At 39.5% G+C, this 25,888-nt stretch overlaps 1 long non-coding RNA gene across 1 annotated transcript in view; it reads right to left on the bottom strand.

Moving 5' to 3' along the window:
- The window catches only part of LOC121087465, a 35,921-nt gene extending 12,509 nt beyond the window's left edge, over nucleotides 1-23,412 (bottom strand). Inside the window, exon 1 of the long non-coding RNA XR_005827626.1 lies at nucleotides 23,155-23,412. This is a non-coding gene — a long non-coding RNA (uncharacterized LOC121087465). The remainder of the gene's footprint in view (nucleotides 1-23,154) is intronic.
- Between the last annotated feature and the right edge of the window lie 2,476 nt (nucleotides 23,413-25,888).

Genomic DNA, 25,888 nt, shown 5'->3' with positions numbered 1-25,888 from the left:
GTTCCCTCTTGATTTCGCAGTCCAGGAGTCAGACAGCTCGTTCCAACAACCCTTCTTGTTGCTCCAGTGTAACTTATCCAGTGCACCCTCCTCACGTGTCTTCATGCTGCTGCTCGTACAAAATCTGTCTTATGCAACACTGGAAGCTGCATTTCTGAGGTCAACGGTGCTAAGCAAATGTCTCAGTTCCAGAGGAGAATTGAATGGGATCACTGAATTATAAAAGGGCTGCAAGATCTGGGACCCAGAACCACATCTGCTGTAGCCTCACAGCCTCTGAAACAAGCAGTCCTCTCAGGTCTTTTGTTTATGCTTTAAGTCTGCACTGTAGAAGGTAATCTGGGATGGCCAAACTAAATGGAAAATCAGATTAATCAATGTGCACTAATCCCTATGTACAGATCACCGTTATGTGAAGGTCCTTTCAAATTCTTAATCTGTGAAACCCCCAACCACTTTTTCTCTCAACGCAAGCTACAACTTAGAACTCAGACCCCAGCGTGTTAGCGGCGTGGCTTACCCACATCACGTCAGCAGGACAGGTTTTACTTCTTCAGCATTACATTGGTCATGCACTTTGCTTCTAAATGGAAAAGCAGCTCAAAAAGAGCCTCGGTGAAGGTTCATTTCATGCAAGGCAAAAGCAGTTAGAAATAAAGACAATGAGCCAAGCACACCTCTCAATCAGGTTGGCTCACAGCTATGAACCAATCAGCCTAATTAGACAGATGTGATGAGGAGTTACTGTGCTCTCTAGAAACACCCCACTGTGTGTAGGGCTGGCAAGAGTAATCAGTCTTCTATCAGAGACAAGAGGCAAAACATTAGTACCACAATTACCATGGAATGATACTTGGGTGCAGAGCCTTGTGTATCTGTGCCTGGAACTGGGGAATTTTTAGGTTGTCATGAAACTGCTCCAGTAACTAGGCTTACTGAGAAAGGAGAAAAAGAATGAAGGATAGATGTAAGTTCTAGCTGAATTAATGGAAAACTGTCAAAACTGAGATGCTGGGGGGAAAAAAAAAAAAAAGCTCCAAAAGAGGCAATTATACTCCTGAAGTTTTGTGAAGTTATTTCTGCTTTAATAAATATAAAAAAGTAACAAAACTTCTTATTTAAAATTGTTAAAATAAGAGACAGAATTTCTTCTCATGCTGTCGTATCTGCACACTTTTTTGAAAAATTATAGTTTCTAGTCCTTATGATTATGACTATAATTTAGAAAACATTAATTGGAACGCTATACAGAGTGGAAGTGCCTACAATCACTCTCTGAAACAAAAGCTTGGATGGATATGAATTACTTCATCCACCTCAGCGAATATTAACTCTGAAAACTGATATTAACAATACTGTTACCATTTCACTACTATTCATTTCATTTGAAAAATCTAGCTACAGCACATATCTCAAAAAGTTGTATTTTCTCTTAAGTATAAAACAAAGCCTTGACTGTATTTTGTATAATCAAGCATGAAAAGATATTCTCCTTTCAACCTCTTGGTTTGTTGGAGTTTCTCCAACAGAAATGCCGCCTTCTGGCAAATGGTTTCTTTCTGCTCCTCAGAAAGGGTCATTTTCCAATGAAATATGAATGTTCAATAATGCTAAAAACATTTTTCTGAAGCTAAAGTTGACAAAACGAGAATTGGGAGAAGCAGTTCCTTTCATATTCAGGTGTGTAACATTGTGTATTACGTTTCCCTTGTGCTGTGTGTTCTCTCTCACTTTGTCTGAGACTCCAAGGACCCAGAAAACTGAGGGTCATTTCTACAGAATAGGTATAACCTTAACTAAGATTTAAGCTTAGCCTCAAACGGTCTTTAAGTTCCTTCAAGATCCGGTTAACCTAGTTACAAGCTGTACCACACTAGACAAAAGCCAGAAAACAGAACCATTGGAAAGCTTTTTCACCAATTTTTTCCTTTTTATTTTTTTCCTCCTCGTGAAGGAGGGAACCCAAGTGAAGACTTTGTTTTCTCCCAGTCTAATTCCTCTTACACCCAGTGATGTTGGGGTTTTTCCTCCCTCACTTACACATTCTTTCAGCTGCAGATCTGGAAAGTAGTTCCCTGTTCCTGAATTTGTGTCACAGGCACAAGGAGCCGGTGGGAGATGAAGGCAGTGGAATTCCACAGGCCCCCCACTGACTCCAATTAAAATGAGGGCCAGAAAGCAATTACTCTGTGAAAGTATATATATCTGCAACCACCTGGGAGGGGTGGCATTAATAAAGAGTTTTAATGCTGTTGCCTAATTAGAAGGAGGAGAGCTAAGGTTAGCAGTTTTACTTGTCACAGTGATTCAAAACGTGACAAAGGGGAGTGAGAAATAGTACTTTTAAAGTAAAGGAAGCTTTGCTTTTAAGTATGTGGCAACTACACTTTCATCTGATGACTGCATGACAGATGGAAGGAAAAAAGAAAGAGCCCTAAGAAGCCACAGCCTAAGACAGAGTCACAGATTTTGGGAAGTTGTGTCTTCAAGAAAAGGGAAACGAGCATCCCCATTGGTGCTATTAGGAAAGGAGCCATCTTAATTTACATATTTCTTTTGAACCTCCCTGCTATCCCATTACACCCTCCCTCCTTCCTCTTGTCTCAGATTTGGGCAAATGCCAACTCAAAACGTGTGTCTCTGTGGGCTCTGGATGCTTTCCAAATTTGCTGGTGCTTTTGTTCCTTTCCTCATTAAGTAGCAAGAAGTTCAGGGACTGAAACGTCTCTGTAAATGTTGACTGGATCACTGTGAATTGATTTTAAAAGGCTCATCACCCTTCCCTTGATAATCAGATCTCCCTCGTAGCACCCACAGAGTGAACTTGCCTGGTGGCCCATCAGGCAGATGGGCTTCAGTCTCCAGCTCCTCCTCTCTATGGACGCCTATATGAAAAGCCAGATCCTCACCTCTTCTCAAGGAGGTCGGAGGAGGATTAGAGACCAACTGTTCAGCCAAATCCACCTGTACTACAGAGTTCACCAGGAAGCTTTTTCTAAGGGTGTTGCACTGTGTCCTCTGCTGAATTCAGCTGCCCTTTCCCATGTGACCTGAGCAGGTCAGCTACAGGTCCCACCAGCAGTTATACTGCACCGTGTTCAGTTTGACTGGAAGGAGAGCGTGAGACAAGCATTAATACAATTATCCTCACTCGAATGGATAGGAAACTCCACTCTCATGGCAAGGCATATGAGACTATGTTATGCCTGTTGTTCATCAGGGTCTTTGTTTTAAATGTTATTATTCTGGCAGCATGTCCAAAGGCAGGGTATCCCCTACAGCTACTTTGGTTCATTGGTGAATTTGAGGAAGAAGCACAACTATTGAATCATCTCTTCCTGCATTGTTCCAGGTTTCCAGCCACTTAGCAGCCACCCTTACCCTGGCCAGATTATTAGAATTTATGAGGCCATGGCCCTATGGAGTATATGTGCTGTCTAGATAGACATATACAATAGGTTTATATTGGACGAACTGGCACTGTACGTTGTTTTATTAACAAAATAACCTCTTCCCATGTGCCAATTATTTACTTTGCTACTGGGAAATATGTCACAGTAATATCAACATAGAGCAGCCAGCACTTAACATTTACACTGAACTTTGAGTCATTTCAAGTACTGTTGTAACATTTAAGAATGGAAATCTTAGAAACAACTAATACTCTCATCTATCTAGACTATGACTAGAACAAGTTAAACTGCTCTCAAATGCTAGCATCTCCTTATATATGATCAGGAGGATTAAAGGTGGTAAAAGTAAGTATACATACTTCTTCCTCCTTTGCTGCACGATTAAAACAAACAGTTGTTTTCATCTGCCGAATATAAAGAATGTATGTATGCATTACAGTAAAACAGTGCAAGTGTCTCTCTGGGGCTAACTGGTGATGATGTTTTTAAAGATCGTCAGAAAGATACATGCTCAAGTGCTATTATGCTTCTACACTGCCAACGAAAAACAGAAAAACCACTTCAACTACCCTTCTGACCTCTCTCAGTTGCAGACTATTCCTCCCTGCAAGCAGCCAGTTGAGGGGGTCAGCCAACAAGAGCAATCCCCATATTTTAGGTCATTCAGAAACTATTCCTTCACTCTTGTTCTCATGAGGGGAAGGAGGATGCTTGGGGAAGTCTGGAGAAGTGACAGGGCTTTCTTCCCTTTCCACCACCCACACAACAGGTCCACTCACAGGACAAGGAAAGCACTTTTAATAGAGAGAAAAAGATTGCACTTGCACTGCCTGCAAGGAGCTAGACACCAGCGCTCTGGCTTAAAAGCCACCATCCAGCTCACAGGCTCCTAAACAGCGCTGTACACGTGTGCCAGGATTCCTGCTGCTATGGAAAGCCCTTTTAGTCATTTCAGCCAAAGCTCAGCATGTTTCACCCGTGCTGCCCTGCTGGGTGCTCTGGCTGAAATTCCTACAGCAATAGTTTTAGTTAAAAACAAATAGGGGAGAAAAAGAAGGCAGCAGAATGTAATAACAATAACAATTAATAAAATAATAAATCTTAAATCCTTCTGAAATGAGAAAGATAGCGAATATACAGAATGTAGGTATAATAAAAGATGAACCTGTTTCTTCCAGGATGTTACCATAAGTCTGAATTTTCCTGGCTTGACCTCTTGTCCCTCATACAATTTTTTCAGGAAGAGACAAAGCATTTAGCTGCTCCCCTGGGATTTCAACATAGGCAGACTTCCACTTGGAACACTAAGTCTGAGTGGACTACCCAAAATCTGGAGGTCTAGACAGCTCTTCTGCAGGTACCAGCCACAGGTACACCACACATGTACAGAGCCTAGATGCTCTGGGTGGAACAAACTTTCCCCTAGACAACCGTATATGACCTAAATGTACATCTAATAGACTAATTTAAAGTCCAAGACAGAAACATGAACGTATTCACTGTAGAATCAACATCCCTATGAACAGTATGTCTGATAAATTCAGCATGCATTGGGTTCACTCTGAGAAGCTTTATATACCTGGGTGATAACTGGGGAGCCCTGGGCCAGTACCTGGTGCTAATCTGCCATGAGAGAGTAGAGAATGATAGTGCTGAGTAGCTGATGCCTCTTTACATTCTACAATGAAGTATGGGAGATTTTGTGATAAAATAGCAATGCTACATCTACTCAGCATGTGTCCGCACCATGCAGTCACTTTAGTTCTAGTCTACCTGCCTTATTTTAGCTTGAGGCAAATGTTTCACTACAACTTTGACTCCATTTTGAGATGCTTGCCTGCTGTGCTCCTCTCGCTGCTTGATAATTCTCTCCTGAGCAGCAGACTTAGTAGAGCGTTTCTGTGAGGATGTCTGTATGGAAAGTTTCCTGAAAAAATGGCTGTTAGTACCAGCTGTAAGAACTGAAGGCAAGGATCTTGAATGTGCCAGAAACTACAAAGAAACAGAACAAAGTCTCTAGCAGGGCACGTGAGAAGAACTGATTCTTGTTAAGGGGAAAGGGGGAAAGGGAAAAGAGAGAGGGACTTCAGAATTCTCTCTTTAAATTATCAAAAAGGGGAATAAACTGTGCTCGGTTCTGGTCTTATAGTCTTCTGATTCAATTTTCTACACTTCCTCCCCAGTCCTCACTCTTCCTCCCAGCTGCACACAGGACTTTTTAGTGGCTTGATGGAGACTGTTCCTTAATGCCACCACTTTGTGGAAACAACACAGTTCCTCAATATAAAACTGAAACCTTCTCCTTCTGTATGTGGAGTTGAAGAGCCACTGTTAATTTTTATTTTAAGGATGGCACCATACCTATGTGATGATGCATGAGCAGTAGATGAGTTGAGTCCATAAAGGAAATCTGTGATCAAGGGCACTCTCAGGAAATCCTCCACAACTACAGTGGACTGTGGTGCATCATGCTTGGAAAGAAGTGAATCGCCGTTTCCAGCCAGCATCAACACTTGTACAGCTTTTCCTTAGGCTTGTAGCCAACTGCCAGCACCATTCTGGCCTGCGATTCCAAGTGCAAATCTAGTCCTGTACCTTGGGGATTGCTTATGCTAAAGTCTTGCCCCCCCCCAGTGACAAATTAGAGATTCACCCCACCTTGCAGGCCAACCTCACTATTTTTGCACTCACTGAGCAGCAGCCACTGTTCAGCCCAAGCAGAATATTTGGAGAGAGAAAGGGACTTTCAAGACAAAATAAAAAGGCAGGAAGAGGAAGAGGATGGCTTTTCTACACCACAGTATTGATTGTTGCTCATTATCTATAGGTACCAATTCCTTTATGACCATGGTAGCTTTATACTAGAATAACAATGCCTGAAAAAAACCCTTGTATGTCGACTGTGCCTTTAAGTACTTACAAGTGAAAGACATCACAAACCACTGGAACCTCCAGAAACTGAAAAACCCATCAAACAAAGGAAGCCAGCCAGACACACTGCCCTCCAATTAAACTAGAAGTGAAAATGCACTGACCTGAACATTTTTTTGATTGCAAAACAAGTTTGATTTAAATTCTGAAAAATAAAATATAGAAAACTTGGCAACGAAGACATATAAACTTTCTCTGCTACCAGAATACACAAGACTTACAATTCTTGTTAATGATAAGAACTGGATTTTTGCCAAGTATATTGGACAATCAATCCAAGATTATTTGCAGTGCCGTTTCCAGGAATTAGTGTCTGCAAATATAGGAGAGTTTTTCAAATTATCTCTTCCCTTAACAAGACAAAGAACTTACTTTTTGTTTGTTTTGAAAACTGGGCAACTTTCATCATCTTCCTGCTGTAGCATTTGCAGTAGAATTTTAAGCATCTACACAATCCAACTTGCTGAGCTCTTTTGAAAATCCAGCCACTGAGTCTGACGCCTAAATGCTCATTGTGAGTTAAGTCAGTTTGCAAAATCTGGCCTAGAATGTGAGGACCACCTAACTTTTGTTCAGATTAGATTCCCAAAAACAAATGGCCTAAAACCCACTGACTGTAACAGACAAGTGATACAAAGACTTTTGAAACTAATTAATATTTCATTAAATCAAAAAAAGGAAAAAAAAAAACAACAAACAAACCAAAAAACAACTGGTCTATTTGCCTACCTCTTCAGGGCATCTATAAGTATGACTCTATCCCCTCACTCAACTTCAACGCTATTAGGCAGCAGGAGATTTTCCTAAAACTCTGGTGAGGAAGGTGACAGAGCTGTAAGTATGCCAGCAGAGGCCAGGAGCAGCTCAGAGAAGTGGAACAGAGGAACGCGGACCAGTTGAGGCAAAGAGGGACTGGTGTGTGTCAGGGAAGACCATAAAGGTTAAGCTTTTCTATAGCTCTTTGCCAGAAGCAAAACTGGTACCTATTTGAAACTATTAAGACTGTCTGAATTGGGGTCTGCTGATGAGGATGAGAAAAGAGAGAGGCAAAGCTGAGATGGCAGCAGTCACGGCCGTGTAAAGTTGAATAGGCCCAAGGTAATAGCGTGCAAGGAGCAAGAAGGCACAGGGGGGATGGCCAATGGCACCCTGAGATCAAACACTGAGATTTTGATCCCCAAGCAAACGTGACCTCTGTGCAAAGGCAACCTGTGTAGGGAAAAGAAAAAAGAAAAAAAAAAAAAAAGCCTTCAGAGGTGTTCCAGTTGTCTTTGCAAGCGGTGAGGTCTTTCGGGTAGTTTGACACCCATGGGTGGTAGCTGCAAAGCAAGTTCAGGTGACGTGTGTAGATTGGACATGTTTCTTCCTTGGTGAGGGCAGTAAAAAAGGTGCCTAAGGCGCCAAAAGCATGGTTTTAGCAGAAAGCCTGGTGTTGCCAGAGCCTTGGGGGTCACACAGTAAGGCAGAGGCTGGTAAGATCTAAGGTTTCTTTTGGGGCATGGTCACCACAGAGCTCCAGGGATGCACAGCCCCAGGAGGGAGGAGTAGTGGCCTTTCTAAGCAGGTGTCAGTCATGCTGCGTATGGCTCCTGTTGTCAGCATAACAGGGCAAGGCGGTCCTAAATACCCTCTGTGGATCCCAGCACGTCGGGTGATGTGCTTGCATGACAGTGCCCAGAGGTTCACATCAGGCAGACACTTGAGGTGTTGGGTCTTGAACCTGTCACTAGGGATGTCTTTGCAGGACTGTGTAGACACAGCCACTACCATGACATGTCAAAGTACTTTTCATTTCTACATATTCACATTCAGAATGATAAACAGCAAGGTCCCAGACAATCTCTTTTAGTATTTTTGTATTATTTTGTGCTAGCAAGAATTCCTGCTATCTTATTTACCCTTTTTTTTTTAAGCTGACAGCTAATTTTATCTCGATTGACAAAGAAATTGTAGCTGAATTCTTGCTATCTTTTTTTCCCTCTCCTTCTTTATGGAGGTAACCAAAACAGGGTATTTACTAGGACAAAAATATGAAAAGAAAATAGATTAAAGAAACAGACTTACTATTATAGCAAATTTTTTACCACTTCAGAATCAGGAACACTTTTCAAAAATGGCATTTCTTTTCCTGAGGAATGCGATAAAACACATGGAAGAATTAAACTGAACTCTCAGACAAAGAAATAAATGCTAAGAGTTTATATTCTTCCCTGCAGTTGATTCCTTTTGGGAAGGGTGGAGGGGAGGTTATTTTTTTTGTTTAGGTGAAACAATTTCATCAAAGGTTGGCAGAATAGTAAAAGGTGGAAAGCTCAGGAATCAGTTATAGCAGGATGAAGCTGTTTGAGTACTTCTCCGAAGGTCTTGCAGCTTTTTTTTTTTTTTGGCCAACTTTGACAAGTTCTTTGTGCCTAGTGAAATAGGTCATAGGTCATCTCATAAGTTTCTCAGACTCATCCTTCTAGTCCCAGACATAGAAGCAAGGCAGCCAGCTTTCCTTCTGCTATTTTACAAATTCTGTATGAAGGCAAAAGTCCATAGCTGTAGGAATAATTAATGAAGTCTCAACAGTTCTAAGCTATTTTCCAGTGTAGCACTTGGAAAGATGGAACTGCAGAAATAATTGATTATTTAGGCTTCGTGACTGAAACCATAAACCAGCCAGCAAGAAACAAAACCTAATTTGGATTAGGTGCTCTGAAGTGCAATACTTCCTCCTCCAACTTCTCATTAGATGAAAAAAAAAAGCAAAAACATTTCTTAGAATTTAAAGCTGCACTTTTCTGTTGGCATTGGTTATCTCTTTTCTAAATTTCAGTTTTGTTTATCACAATCTAAAATGTGGATTTGAAAAGAGAAAATGTTTTAACTTTGAAAATGCTGCATGAAATATGAAAAGGAAAATTATGACAAGGTCTTCAATTTTCCCAAAGGAAATTTTCTTCTAAACTTAGTTTCCACTGAAATACTGTTTAGGTCATGCAGAAATTGATTTTTCAGCTAGTAAACAATGTGGCTGAAAACTTTTGCCATTTAGGGGCATTTTGAGAATGTCTACAGAATACCAGGGCAGGGGGAAAAAAAAAAAAAAACAAACTCCTGTAGAATTACAGTGCTGGAAAAGACCCCAAAACAACCTATATGTAACAATGTATGAAAACCCAGTTTAATAAAAGAGTTAGGAGCAGGGTAAATAGTCTCACTATGGCTAGGAGGAGGTAGAAAAGTACCAGGAAGATAAAGTGGATAATTAATGTTCAAGCTTGGTTTTTTGTTTTTTGTTTTTGTTTTTTTTGTGATCTAAAGAAGTCGGGTTAAAAAGGATTATAACACCCTCCCTTTATGTCCTGGTTCTGTGCTCTATGGCAAGTACACCGTAATGCATTCCTCCTGACAAAGCACATACACATATAAAGTCCTCATTAATAAAAATGTCATATCTCTGCCTTTACCTGCATTTCATTGATGAAGCTGAAGAGCAGTAGTGCATAGCAGAAATTCAAATGATCTGCTATTTGGGGCCTTAATTGAGCTTCTTTGGCATAAATCAGACCAATTTCTGTAGCCAAGAGAGGTATTTCATTGTATATGTCCATTTGCCTGAAATACACATCCAAGTCATCAGTGTCATCTGCTGGGAATTAAACAAGACCTGACTGGTCCCCAGGAGACGCGAGTGTCCCACCTCTGCTCAGCAGCACAGGACAGCTCTTCCTTTCAGCACCCTGAACCACAGACATCAGCTGATGGAGCCTGACAAAAGCTGCTCAGAGGCAGCTGTTGTCCTCACTTTTCCTCTTGGCTTTGGAGTATTTCACCAAATTAGAACGCTCTTTCTACCAGCCTTGGGTTTATAGCTTCTTAGCTGTAAATTTCACTGTGCCTGATTGGGGCTATTGTTTTCCCCTGGTAGCACATCTTAGTGATTCAGAGTCTGAAATGATTCATTTAAAAACTCAGAGACATTTCCAAGGGGTTATTTTTGGAAATGGCCAAACATCCAACCATTGCAATAGCATCCTGCAGAGTCACTTATGCAAAGACGGAGGAGAAAACCGGCTGAGGGACCATAAGCAGCTGACCCTACAGCTCTGCTGTAAGCCAGCGTGAGGGAGCATTCCCGTGTGTATGTCCATTTGGCTGCTAATAAGAAACGGGAAAAGATGGTAAGGAAAGCAGTGCTGTGACTCATTTGGGCCATCAAATTATTTTCTTCACCATCTCAACACTCCCCCTTTAGCTCTTCATCATTAGTTTTGTATTTTATGACCAAAGTAAAAAATAAAAGAAAAAAAGGAGGCTAGAGACCAGACACAGCTTTTTGGTTTGAAAGAATTTTTAAATGAATTTCCCCCTAGGTAAATAATTCTCTCTAACTGTTCCCTAACTAACAACTCCCACCAAACCCACTAGCAATCCGTACTGTTGGAGCTGGGAAAAAAAAAAACCCTAAGCAGTGGAGAGGGAACAAAACTTTTATTTCAACAGCATACGATTCAACAGCCCTCCCCGAGTGCAATGTATCAGTGCAGTAGGCTATGCTCAATACAACATCCCCCCCCCCTCCGCCCCAGACTGACAAATTCTACATTTAATGGAGGAACAAGAGCTTCTCACCCAATTCCCCACAGTACGAACAAATGAATGGAGACAGCAGTAAGCGTAGGAGCAGTCCCAGTTTCTCTCTCGCACCAATAGAAGAGAAATAGCTGTTGGCAGCATGAAAGGGAAGACTACTAGAGTGTGAACTAACCACCCTCCCCCTAGACTGGGGAGGGTTTTCTCACACTCATCACTTCTGATTTTATGGCCATCTGTATCATTTTCCCTGGGTAAAAAGTTGTGCAAAGTTACAGGACACCTATCTTCTATACTGGCAGCTGTGCAATTCTTGCAATCAAAAGCCCAGTGCCCCCCACCCCCAGACCCAAACTCAAGCAACCTACCTGAGCTTTGTGGTGACATTCAGTGTGAAAACAATAAAATCCAAGGGGCTGAAGGAGGCAGCATAAAAGAACAAAACTTCCTGAAGACTAAATATTGCTCTGAAGTAGAGGAAGAGAAGAATAATATGAATTTGCTCTATGCTTCCTGGTATCGGCAAATAAGGGTCAAGGAGAAAAGTCAGAGAAAAAGTCCAAAAGGCTCTGGAATACAGCCTGGCTTTCTGCATAAAGACAATTTTGGAGTGAACTGGTGTTGGTTTACATTCAGTTTCTGCAGCTAATCCTTTGAATCTCGAGTCCTCCAAAAATTGTATATTCTCATAAACTCATTTTCTATACATATCTACCTTCTGCATAGGAAAAACATTCTCACAGGACACATCTTTCTGCATATGTTAGGAGCCCCCATCAATGAATAACAAGACTTTCTGTAAATGCTGGTTCCTTTCATTCCGGCATGGGTCAGAACTCTTCTGACATTACACAAACAGCAATTTTACACTCCTGTTAATTTTATTTCTCCTCCACAGAGTTTAGGAGTTTGTGAATGTTATGTAGTCTGTCCACTCTCTATATTTAGTTTGTAAAACTAACATTCTTCACATAGCAAATGTTATGTACTTTCACGCTCAGATCTGTCCTTTCATCCTCTGAGGATTTCACAACTCTGCAACAGCACAAACAAGACAGGAAGGTTTAGTTTCCCCCTATATTTAGTCATGGGACAATGTCATAGTCTAAGCTCTCTTTTTTCTAAGAATGATGGCTTGCAGTCAGTGACTCAGCTGCTTTTCCCCTGATCCCATTGGAAACTGCTGCTGATTTCAGTACAGGAGCAACAGTTCAGCTTGTTATATCTAAATTTGATCTGATATAAATTATTTTCAGGATACCACATCAATATTCCTTCTACTTCATTATAATTTTTCCACCACTGATGAGTAGATTGGTAGAAAGAAAGACAAAAATTATATATGTTATGGACTAGCCTGTGCTTTACAACATCTCTGATGTTGTTTCTATGGTACTGGACTTCAGACCTTTAATGAGACACTAAATTTTGTCTGATGCAACTGAGCATTCTTTTTATCGGCTGAGGTGGAATACCAGTAGTAAGCAATACTATTTTGCAGTGATGACATTATATTTTCATTGTGGAAGAGGATGAGTATTACTCCCTATTGTTTGTTTCCTGGGGTACATACATACTTGCTGGAAGCTTGGATCAAAACCTTAAAGAATATCAGATAGGGTTAAATGGGAGTACAGATAATGAGATGCAACATTAATTTTCCTGGTTTAAGTACCAGTTTGTTTGATGACTGTACATTTTTCATCAGGCTGGCTGCTCAGCATATGACAAAGCAGAGAATACATTATCTGAAGACAAGAAAAAAGGTTATCAAAAGAAATGAAAGCCAGAGACTCTCACCTACTCTCTACCCAGAGATATCTATACATTGTGCCTGGGAAAGAAAACTTATCTTACAAAAAAAGGTAAAGTACAGAGAAAGATAATGAAGCAAAAAAGATTTTTAACCTGAAAGATACCCAGTAAGATCAGGAACAGGATAATATCCAAGATATGGATTATAAAAGCTATATGCAAAAGAGAGGTGTGTGTTCATGAGGGTTCTTTCTTAACCAAATGAGAAGGTTATTTATGGATGACTTCTATGCATAATTTAAGTACATAACCTATTTTTACACAAGCACACAGCTGAAAAGTACCTGCAGAGAAATGAGCATAAGCTTTCTGCTCATCGTGCACTTTATGTGACACAAGTGGTTCTTCCAAGTGGGAACAGTACATGCTAGCAACTCAAGTCTGCAATCAAAGACTGTGACTTCAGACAGGTATGGTAGAGCTCAGTGAATATTCACAGACTGCAAAGCTTGATGCCCAGGAGGGACAATATTCTAATTTCCTGTTTATGGCTCCGTAGACTAAGATATGTATTTTAAATAGATGAGAATCCACAACAGAAAAGACAAGGCTGGGCGGTGGAGGCGAGGTACGGAAGAGGAAAAGGTTTCTGGGAAAACTAAAAGTGGCACACAAAAAAGTTACATTACAACCTTATTTCTACAAGAATCAAATTCAAACAGAATTTTCCATTCATTCCTAGTGGCTCTTGTGCCCAGTTGTGATCTTTTAAATCCAAAAGGATAGCAATCTCTCTGTGTATTTGAAAAAAACCCCGTATCCGTAAGGATATATTCAAATTGTTTTATGCTTCAAGGTGGAAAGAGCTGCATTTTTATTTGATTCACTTGCTGAGAGCATTCTGATTTAGTGTTATTATACCGAAATATAATATTTTAAAAAATCCAAGCACCTGTAGTAATCTAGAAATCACAAAACATGTGCATTTAGCAATTGTTAAGCGGGCCTTAGCAATTGGCAGCAAAGAAAAATCATGAAGAAAAGAAGTACATTTAAGTTGATAACCCCGGCCCCATGAACATAGCAGTAGGAAAACAAGAATTGCTATAGAGGAGCACTTTGAAAAGTGAGCTGCATTCATTTGATAATTTTCTCAGCATTTGATCTGAAATATGGACGTGCACAAAAAAGAGTTATAATAAAAGCTGCAAAATATGGACCGGTGATTACTTTGTCAATATCTCACCTAACAAGACCTGATTTCCAGCAGATCTACATCTGATTTGTGGGAGCCTGTATAGATGCGACTAAGAGCAAAGTCACCACCTCTCCCAGAGAGGCACAAGCTTGGGTCTCCCTCTCCCACCCAGCATGTTGTCACAAAAAGAAGTTCCATGCTTTTGGCGAGTTTGGTTAAGGTTTGCTAATGGTATCAAAGTTACCAGGGTTAACTGAAGGGGGGAAGATTGGCAGCCAGACTTTTGTGATCATCAACGTTTTGTTGTCCTAGGAAATGCAAAAAATGCTCTGGAAAGTTGGTCTCCAACACCATTTAATGGGGAAAGCATTAACTTAAGCACTACTGAGGGTATGTTTGTCCTCTAGACCAAAGTGACAGGGAAAATGAGTCTGTTACGGCTCCAAATAAGGATGAAATAGTAGCATCACAGGCCATTAGAGATCTCAGTTCAATTGCTGCTTGCTTAGCCAACATAGTAACTGTCACACTACCATAAATTATACAAAATTAATCTTAGGAGCAGTTCTGGCAGCATCCACTACTACCTTGTTCTTAACTCTCTATTCAGTAAGTAACAATGTCTGTCAAGTAAGCACTAGTTGGTGAAATAGGGCAGAAACTGAAGGTCTAGGCAAACGCAAAACAAAGAAAGTGTGGTTTTGTCTTCAGAGAAGAATTAGGGAGAAGGCATCTCAGAGAGTAACAGCAGCACGGCTAAGTGTTTTGCAAGTATGTATAAGACCTCACTATCAACTTTGATAAAAGTGCTTCTCAAAACACTGTGTAATGCGTTTTGACCGATCAGAAGCAACCAGACATAAGAAAAGACGACATGTTTTTCTAGACTACTGCAAATATGAATAAGAAAAAAAAAGACCTAAGATTTAAAAGTATTTTAATGCCGCTGTCTTCATGTCCTTATAAGTGTTAATAAAACAAAGTAGAAGAATTCAAACCTCAAGTGCTTAACCATACATCAGCGTTACTGGAGCATTCCTGACTTCCTACAAAATTATTTGGTAAAATCTCAATTAAAATGCAGATCATTAAACTGTAATTATATAAATTTCTTTCCATATTTTCCCTGTGCTTTCATGCAGGAAGCTGTAAACAAATATTTATAAAACATACTGTTGCTGTAATTAGAGATCAGTGTTGGTAGAGAGAGGGCTGAACGGGTTTACATCAAAGTGTTCCTCTCAGAGCTTTTATTAATTTAAGAGGCTAAGCTGATCATAATTTCTTCCAAGTTTTTGAGCAAATATGAGAGTGCTGGAAGTAAGAGAAAGGCTCTTTCTTCCCCCTAAGCCTAAAACAGTGTAAATGCCAAGGATTTGATTAGTTCTGTTAACAATCAATATTAGTTCTGTTAACCATTAATATTTCCAGTCAAGGGTTTAAGTGAAACTGGTCCCCATTCCTTTGTGTGCTTCATCTTTGGTATGGAGCTTGATTTTGGTTCTTTTAGCAATGCCCAGAACATGGGAACTTATTTGATCCTTAAGGGATTAAAAGGTTGCCTGAGGAAACCTCCCCATTTTTATGCTTATGCAGAGAGCTTTTAAACTGAGGTTTGCTCTTGGTTAAAGAGGGTGTGAAATGGTCACCCCTTCCTTAACAGTACATAGTGCTAAAAGAATCAGCTGGATCCATGTTGCAATGGAGCTGTGCCGAACCTGTATTTTCCCCTACAGAATTAAGGAGAAAAATATTACAGGAGGTGTCCTGCATGTTGTGTAACAATTGTTAATCACAGTAAAACAGTGCTTAATAACTGTATTGGCTAATTGCATGCAGTTAGACTAACCCTCTCATCAGCTTCATGGACTAAACATCCATTCCCAGGCTTCTTTACCTTTGAAACCTGCAAGAGAAAATGTCCCTAAACAGGAGAGTCAATGAATTAACAACACGTGGAAAACCATCAACTGTGACAAAAATGCCCACTCAAAATACCCACATGGACAGTATTTACTGCCTTGAGAAACTGTGTTGCATGCTATGAAGATGAGGAAGGTTGCCTTGAAATACTGTATCAGTGTACGTCCACGTACAGCGTGGAGAGGATGCCAAGGGAAGTGTCGGCCCTGGTTTTGTATAAATCCTCAGTGTACATCCACATACAGCACAGAGAGGATACTAAGGGAGGTGTTGGCCCTGCTTTTGTATAGGGGACAAACGGAGGATAGAAACTTGCAGATAAACTGTGAGAGTCACTTCCCAGAGCTGAGAGCTCAACCTGGTGGCATTTTAACTCTAGGTTAGAAGATGTTTTCCACCCCTTTGATGTGCTTTCCATGGAAAGGGGAGCTGGGCACGTGGGTCACAGACAGACGACACAGCACCAGCCCCTCACTCGTCAAATATCCACACCGCAGACTAACCACTAATCCTTCTTTTCCTGTATCACGGCCACCGCAAACCCCTGCATTGACATAGCAGAGCTACAGATGCAGAAATGTGCTACGCAAATGAAATGAGGAATTGCTTTAATATTCCCTTTTCATGAGCTCTTTTAAATACTGAGATCTCATTTTCTCACTTTCAGGAAATGTGCTGCTTTGTTTTTTGAGGCAGAATACTAGATTGTGTCCACAAGTGAGAAAATGACTGTTCTTTTCTTCTTTGTTCTAGTTTTCCTTAATACGAAACAAAACAAAAAAAAAATAACAAAACAAAACATTTTGACTGACATACTTGTGGTTTGTTCTCTGCCTGCCATAAACCATGTTGTAATGAGTTCATTTTAGTTCATTCCCATTTTAGGGGTAGTACAAGTTGTAGCACTGTCTCTGCACTTAAAATGGAGCACATTTTCTGGATCTGGCAAAGGCTCCACAAACATTTAAAACTTCATTTAATGTGTCCATTATATTTTATATTCAGTTTACTTAATTAGAACCACTGGGGAATTTTCGATGGAACAAACTCTTGATGAAAACTCTTGAAGAAAAGTGTAGATTTGGGGTGGGTGGCTGGGTGGGGGAGTGGAATATCAAAAGTTTTTCAATAAGAAAAAGCTGATTTTACATGAAGAAAAGGAACTATTTTGGTTTGTGCCTATTCAACCCAGAATATTTCAATCTATCCAGTTGCAACCCAGAATATTTCAATCTATACAGTTCATCCAGAAGCATTAACCGCATATCAGTCTGACAAAATATTATACTGAAATGCCCCTCACATCACAACATAGACTTAAGAAAAATGAGTCCAGGGTCTGATTTTTTTCCCCATGTGTTGTATTCCATAGAAGTGTAATTCTTTCAAGTTAAGGTGATACAGTACTTTTCCTTCTACAGCAAGAATGATGTAAGGTGTGCCAGCACCAGCCAGTTCCTGTCCTCCACCTCCCATGCCATCCACCAGGAGATTACAATCTAACCTGGATCACTGGGCTGATTCAGACTATGACAACAACTGTACTGGAAGCCTATTTTTAATCTGGTTTACCCTGTGGCCCCCAAAATCTGCATCAGCAAAGAGGAGTGGAAAGAGCAGCTGAGGACCAGAGCATCCCTGTCTAGCTTTAGCCCCAAGTGCTACATACCCTCAGACTGCCCCTGTGTAATGCCCACTGCAGCCATCCATCTAACTCTACTGAGTCACTATACCCATGGGATGGGAGTATTATGGGAGATGCATCCCGTGGGATAGATGCTCCATCTGGATGGAGATCCATCTGGTCCTGAATTTTTAAGTTTTTTTTTTTCTTTTTTTAAAAAAATAAATCATACTTATGAGAAAGTATTGTGCAATTTTGAAGGAATCAACCTTTGATAATTTTAATTGGAACTGCTGAAACATTTCTAAATTGAACTACTTTCGAGAATTGTTACCTCACAGCTATTCCAATTTTTCCATTTTCACCAGCTGAGAAAATATTCCAGACTTTTCTATGAGATAGAAATCCTTTGGGTTTTGATTTCAGTGTCATTAGAAGTCATGTACAGAAATAAATGATTAACCCTTGTGTAGCATTTTCAAGATAGATTAATACTCAAGGAGCACGATAAAATAAGCTGCAACTGAGATAATTTAATAAAGCAATTTAGCATATTCAAGGGATGAACTTAGCACTTCAGTTCTGTTTTGAGTAATTAGATTTTCCCAACTTTTTATGGGGTATAGCAAGTTCCCAAGTGTGCAAAGAAATTTAAAAAAAACACAAAACAAAACCCAAACCCCAGGTTTCATCAAAGAAAGTTGATTGTTTTCAACATGCTATTCACAGAAAAAATATACTTAGACATAAGGTGTTATCAGTTTGGAAAATGCCGCTGAAAAAAGCATGAAACAAACTATTCTAATCCCCTTTTCCTTTGCTAAGCAGTTCAGTAAAATAAGCAAATTTTAGAAAAACAATTTGATCAAGTCAAAGCTAAAATTTTTAGGTGTAAAAATAATGTTAAAAAAATGTTGCCCTTTTCTACTCTGGCTGCAATTTGGTGATCAGTGCACATGGCTGATACATCCACTCTTAAGCACAGTTGTTGATGATTGAACAGAAGAAATGGAAAACACTTGCCACACTCCATGGCTCTGGGTAAATATCTGTGGTTCATAGAGTTGCAAGACATTAACCTTACAATAGAAAATAAACAAGCTGGGTTTCCTGCTAGGGATGTCAAAAATATTATAGTTCTAGTCCTTCCTTTCTTCACTATGTTGGTACAGAGGAGCAAGCTTGACTATAAATCATCTTTTGCATACATAAGCTTATAGCACTCATCAGGTTTTGACATAATGTGTCCCTAGGCATCAAATGAAAGACTTCAGAGAGGACTGACTGTATTGCATTAGGAAAACTAATTACCAAAAGTACAATCTAATTAAGATAGGGCATTTAGGGGACAAGATCCCAAAGCTAGAATTGCTAGGGGACTAAGCAAAATACTGAACTGATAGTTTCTAGTGTATGGTATCATGTCTCCTCTACACCTCACATTAAACCAATGCTGTTTTGCAACAATGCTCCTGAGAAATCACTTCCCCACATGTGGTCTTACATACTATGCAATTTCATTATAGAATAGAATGACTCTAAAATACATGCATTAAGCATAATATACAGGTTTCCATTTCTACATCCTGAGGACCTGTATCTCTTTATCAAAGGTAGCATAAGCCAGATATGAGTATGGATATAATACAAATAGCCTGCACAAATCCTGCCTAAATATGTAAAGAATGATACTTTGCAATTAGTCTTCAATAGCCTCCACAGAACCACCTCAATGTATCTCAGAAAAAAAAAAAAATCACAATTGGGCCATTTTACAAACTTAATCTGTAACTTTTTATAAAGAGCTTGATCATTCAGCTTTTCCAAAACTTAACTCCCCTCAGTGGTCTCCATCCAGGTGCCCAGGTCATCAGAAAGCTCACTCTTTATAAACACCCATGCATCAATATTAATATCTGCACTTCAGATAAATAGAAAAGCGGGAAATTAAATAAATGAAAAACCCCATTATTGGAGTTTTTTGTTGGGTTTTAGTTGGCTTTTTTTTTAACCTGGGGGTGAGAAAAAAGTGAGAAGACATCAGATGACTTCTCCAAAATCTCAAAGAAAGTTTCTGGAAAGCGGAGTTTGTGCCTGATTTCTAGACCATAATTTCTGCCATGGGGCTGCCCCTTCTGAAGACTTCAATACAGGGAAGAACAGCATGCAATGCTTGTTATCGAGTTGTGGTCTCTCAGTGCCTAAGTGACTTAAAAAGCTAGCAGAAACTGATATATTTAATGGAAACAGGTTAAGGGCATGGATTCTAGCACTTGTAAGAATATATACTTCAATTAATATTATTGCATAAATTATTAATAAATGTAATTTCTTTTAATGACTAAAACAAGACATGACTCAAACACAGCAATTGTAGCTGGTCATTTAAAATGTACCTTGGAGTTTAAGCTGAAAAAAAGATACGTGACCAGGAATGTAAAAAAAAAAAAAAAAAATAAAAAAAAAAAAGCAGCAAAAGTATTCATAAAGCAGTGACTGAACCCGAATAGTCATCCTGGTACTCCCAAGGTTTGCTTGTTTGATTGTATAGGTCCTTTGGTGTTGATTTACTGTATGTCTGGACTTGGAATATGTTGAGCCTGAACAGATGGGTGTGGTGGGAAGACAGACTGGACCTGTCCCCATCAAATGTTTTTAATGCAAATTTTAGACAAACAGTTTTAGAGAAGTCTTGAAGTCGACCTATTCTGTGGCAAGGTCAGCCTCCAGCAAAGCATAGAATCACAGAGCTGTCAGCAATTCCTCTGTTGCTTTCGTATTCATTGACAGAGGAGACTTAGGTCATGCCAGAGAAACTGGCTCAAATAATTTTTTGAAAAAAGGCGGGGGAGTGGTAGCAAGAAACTAAAGAAAAAAGAAGGGTGGGGGAAATGTATCTGGAGACTGATTTTAATATTTAAACATCTCTACAGAGTTAAACGTCTATTATGCATCAGATACTTAAGCTGTCACACTGAAATACAAGTCAGACTGCAGAGGTTACTTAAATAATGGTGTACAGCAATGGAAAAACAAACACTTCAGCCTCATTCCATCAATCTAGAATAAGCTGTAGCAATCAATGAGAACACTCCCCAAACCTGGTCCTGAGATAGTCTTGTTCCCTTGGGTTTCACTTTGTGCTTCATGTAACTACTTTAATTGTTTTTCAGACTCTTCCTGCTCACATTAAGTGCCACTCTCCAAAACTGCAGTTTGTTCTTGCATGTAAACACATTACATGCAGTGGAGAAACTATAGCAAATGAGCTCAGAATATGTTTCTGTGTACTGGAAGTCATTATTCTTTCTGTGGAAATATGGAGTATGAATGACATTTTGCATGCTAACAAAAATTTGCTGAAGTTCTGTCTACTGAGATATGAGACTTGTTATCAAGATGACCTAGCAGCTTCCTAGTTTCCATCCCATTTTTATAAGCAGGCTGAACTGAAAATGTGTGTAAGCAAAGCAGTCTGTTTTTAGAAACTAACAAAATCAAACTGAAACCAAAATTTTATTGTAGGCTACAACTAAACCTTTATGCTACCTCAAATTAAGCATACCTGGAGTAACAGAATGCTGGCAGAACAAAGCCCCGAGAATCATGATCAATTAAGTCCGCAATTCAAATAGCCGTATCCCTTGCCCAAGGAAGCACAGCGTGTTCCTGGTGAGAATATCACAAGGCAGACATCTTTTCCTAGCCTATTTAATTTTGCATGTCAACTTCCCTATCCTTTTGATATTCCATACTTTATGGTTTGGTCTTGTAACAACTGGAAAACTTATTCCTCATATTTTCAGTCAGCTCCTTCATGGCTTATGCCTGCCAACCCTTCATTTCCAATTCCATACAAAGCAAAGAGGGATGTAACTTCTCAGCTTGCATTGCGGGCTTTCACCGCTCCCCTTGTAAATATGAAAATAATCTTACTGCGGGCTTTTCCCGGTTCTATGTCTGACAGTTGGAAAGAGCAAACCATTAAGAACTGCAGTTTTACATTACCCACCTCCACTAACTTCCTGAAAACTCTCACTTCAATAGTTCCAAAAGGGCACAATTTAGTGCCCATCCCTCTCCTGTATCCTACATATTCACAACTAAACATGAACATTAGGCCACAGATATGCTAAGTCCAGTCATCATTATCCAAGCATTTCTTTCCATCCTCATGCAACTTGTTTTTGTCTATCTTGCATTTTTGTCCTATGCTCTGGGGAAAAGATATTTCTAACTATTTATGTAACATATAGTATAAGGTGAGCCTAAACCATGCCTTGAGATCTTAGCCACATGAACTATAGGTAATATCCTTTAATCATGAAATCTCTTCCTACACTTAAAATAGCAACAACAACTACAACAACCTCTTTTAGGCAGTGTTTAAAGCATTTGAATCTGGGCTTCCACGTATCTCACAGCTATTCAGCAGCATGTTGCATAATGAAAAAACAATAAAAGACAAAACCAAGGAAGTACATCTGTCATAGAAAGAATTATAGAAAGAGTTATAGAGAAAAGTGAGATTATACTAATAGATGACTATTGGCATCGATGTCTTGTTAACTCTTTTGGCTAACTTCCATGCTAATTTGTCGACACCTCTTGGAGACGCTGTTTGTGAACAAAAGGCAGCCACGCAGCTTCTGTCAGCTAGAGATTTCCTGCTTTCCTTTCAATTCTGAAGCGAAACACATGTAGATTTGATCAACTATTTGTCATACTTCACTAAACTGATCATCTAAATCTGAAAGATTTTAGCAGACATAACTGGGGATGAATTTCTTCAGGGGTTTAGCATTCATTTAATTGCCAGAGAAGATGGTAAGCTTTTCAGAAGAGCTCATCATGGTAGATATTGAGTGAATCTAAAAATAAGGCCCTTATTTATAGACCTAAATAAAAGCTTTACCCTTTTGAAAAGCTTGCTGTGGACACTTTAAAACAGTTTTAGTTAAGATGGGCTCATCGGCAAGTTCTCAAAACCTGAGAGCAGACTTGTGCTTCTCTGGGTACAGAATGAGGATGATACTAGCAGTGAAAAAACTCAAATACATAGGCAAGACATAAAAGCTGTTCTTTCTAAATGGTTATTGCTATCCACAATGATGCTACAACATTATTACAGCATCATTGAAGGATCAAGCACAAGACACAGTGAAACAGAGAAGCATAAGTTTTCCTTAAAACAAGAATTTCCAGCAATTAGCAAAAGTGGCTAAGAAAAAAAAAAAAAGAGGTGCAAAGTAACTCTAAAATTATAAAACTCTATTTCAACAAGCTAGAAAGTCTCCTTAAAGCTGCTGTAAGAATGCACTGAAATGACGAACCCACAAATGGGAACTTCTAAAAATTTCTGCTTCTATGGAGATTTGATTTGGAAGCAGAACTCTCCAAATCCTTTTCTTATCTATATTACTGCTGTAAGTTAAGGGGCGCATAGGAGCAATTAAAGGACCAGATTTTTACTGACATCCATCTTCACAGACAAGTATAGCAACAGTGAAAGACTTACTGCTTTCACCACAGCTGCAGTAAGATTTTTGATTTTTTATTTCCACAAAGGTTTCTGGAGCAGCAGTGTTCTGAGAGAAGGATCCAAACACGCAGAAAGACCAAAGAAGATGAGACACAAGAGAAAGAACAACCTCACTTACACCTGGAAAGGGATTGCAGGAAAGAGATTTCAGACTAGTTCAGCCCAGAGCAATACCCAAGGCAATATGTACCTTTGACAGATTCCAGAAAGCTGGTCTTGTACTCCCTAGGCACTATGCAAAGACCAACTTGACTATCAGCCATGGCTTTTCTACTGTGTTGGTACTTGAGAACAAGGATTGCTACAGCTTAAAAATCAGAGGCTGCATCATGTTCTAACTATATTTATGGTAAAAAAAATATTGGACAAGTTTCCTTGAAGGGTCCCACTTCTGATTTAAAAAAACACATGTTTCTTAATCTAAAGATAGCAGCATGGTGGCCATCAAAACAAAGTAGCAATTAACTCGGTATGTAACCAAAAGTCCTAAAAGGCAGTGCAAAGTGCTAATTGTTTGTATACAGTGAGTATCAGCAGGAAATGAAATTATCTAAAGACAGGATGTGATTTGAATTGGCAGACAGTGAGTGAACGGTAGCAGACATAAGCATTTTGTATGTTAAGTATTTGTCATGTCACTCATTATCCTAATTAATGTCTTCCGCAGGGGATATTCCAGCCTATTTCTGCAAAATTCCTTGGGTTTATGGAAAGAGATAGATCAGGATTAATAACCACAGCAAATCACCAGTTTAGTGAGGATTTTTTTTGTTTGTTTTTCTTGTTACAGTCATTGTAACAAAAGCCTACTAAACCACCTCCAATCTCCTCATGGAAGATGGATGATGATTCCGCTCCCCCCAGCTCACATACACAAGGTTTCATGCGACATTTCACATATCTCCAGAAAAGAGGCTCCATATGTCTACCAGGATGTTTAAGGACAGTATTGCCCTGTTTGCATCATGCATTTGCATTTTTAGGGAATTTTCTCTGTTGTCTAATTTATGTTTTAGCATCAAATGACACACTGGCATGCTGAATCAAGTGGAACAAGGAGGAAACTACATATACTTTCTTGACATTATATCAAAGTGAAGCAATTTTATCTATCTACATGCTCTTAATCCTTTCTCCCAGTAAAGAAAGATGGACGAATATTCAAACACTTGGCTAACCGTTGTTCAATGTATCAAATGATCGCCATTAACAAGAATCCTAGTACTATACTCTATGCTGTCTTATGCACGTACTCTTCACCAGATTTTTAAGAGCATTTGAAGAACAGAATAAGTTCACAAAAATCCAATACTATGAGACACAGATACACTAATGTTAACTTTATGGCTACCTTTTTCATTTAAATAATTCAAAAACCTCAAGGTGGACAGCTGAATTCTCGTCTCAGTCTCATATGAATCACTGGAAAGATATCCATTACCATTAACCAGTTCTAGATCAGAGCAATCTACATAAAGCATGTGGATTTTCAATCCTAGACCTTATTTTCTTCCATAATTCCCAGTGGTTACTGTTCATCACATATTGCACCACATCATGTTATAAGCAGAGGCAGTATCTTCCTACAGCTAGTATGAACAAGCTCATTCTTTGCAATAGAAGTTACCAAATCAAAAGTGAGAGTTCTTCATCACTCTGAACTGTATTTGGTTTGATTTACTTCTTTTCATAGACAAACTGAAGACAAGATTTAGTGACTTGCTCCAAGTACCTGTAGAGCAAGGAGGAGAGATCAAGTCCAGTCCTTTGCTGCAAAATAGTACCCACGTGCAGTGTAGACCTGTGGTGAAATCACCATGAGTGCAGACCTGCTTTGGGTTACAGTGGCAAAGGGAGAAATGGGTGAGTATTAGAAGTTTGCTGAGTGGAGGAACATAGTACCAAAGCCCACACTCACCACTTTTTCATTTCAGTTAGCATATTGTACTTTTTTTCTTTTTAAAATGCCTTTCATTACAAAGGAAGTAAAAATGTTGTGAAAGGGAAACAGGGAGTACTCTAGATTAAATAGTCATAAAATACACTTCTGAATTAAAACTCTCAACAGGGAGAAACAATCTCTTTTGATTATAGTTGCTATTGTTTCAGTCCTGCTAAAATGTTTAAAATTATCTGGTGGAAGGCACAGTCACATGCTCCCTTGCATCCCGCGCAGGTGCTGGGATCTCAGTGCTATCGACATCCCTCTGGCTGCAGGTAAGCCTTTGTCTGGCAACGTGACTACATATGTTCCTCTCAAAAGGAAATGTTCCATATGTTTCCATCTGCAAAAGAGGTGAAGCTTTTGCCTTTTATTAATTGTAAAGTGGTCAGCATACTTAATGAGAAAAATGCAGCGTTTCTCAGAAGGCAGAACAGTTCAGTCTTCATCAGATTAATCTAATTGCATGGCCTTACTTTATTAGGACTGAGTTTTGTCATTATGAATCAGGAAATGGATTGCTGGAATGCCTAGCACAAGACTTCGGATGCTGTGGCTTTCTTTGTCGGATGCTAAAAAAACCCCAACAAACCAAACCCAAAAGAAAACGGGCTTGTCGTGTTTTTACTTTAATTTCTTTCCCTGGGAATTGATTGACTGGCCACAGAGTAGTCTGGAAATTGAGAAGAGTGTTATCATTAAAGTCGTTGCAAATGGCTCAACTTTTGTAAACAAGCCCCTAAATAAAACAGGGCCATTTAGTCCCTAGTTCTCAATTTCTTATACTGCAATCAAACTGCAAAATATTTTCTAGTTTTCATTCTGGATTCAAAGCATGGCGCTGAGGTAGGATACAGCTTTGGAAGAGGTCTGCAACTATTACAGAAACAGCTGGAGGGGGAAATGCTAGAAGTACAAGGAAGATGTGCCAAAGCCTCCCTCTGCTCTTCCTGCTAGCGCCTGTGTCAGGCTGAACGGTGCA

The sequence above is a fragment of the Falco naumanni genome, chromosome 4 (genome assembly GCF_017639655.2).
Source record: "Falco naumanni isolate bFalNau1 chromosome 4, bFalNau1.pat, whole genome shotgun sequence".
Taxonomy (NCBI): Eukaryota; Metazoa; Chordata; class Aves; order Falconiformes; family Falconidae; genus Falco; species Falco naumanni.
The sequence above is the reverse complement of the archived record's forward strand: the minus strand, read 5'-3'. Positions and strand labels throughout refer to the sequence as shown.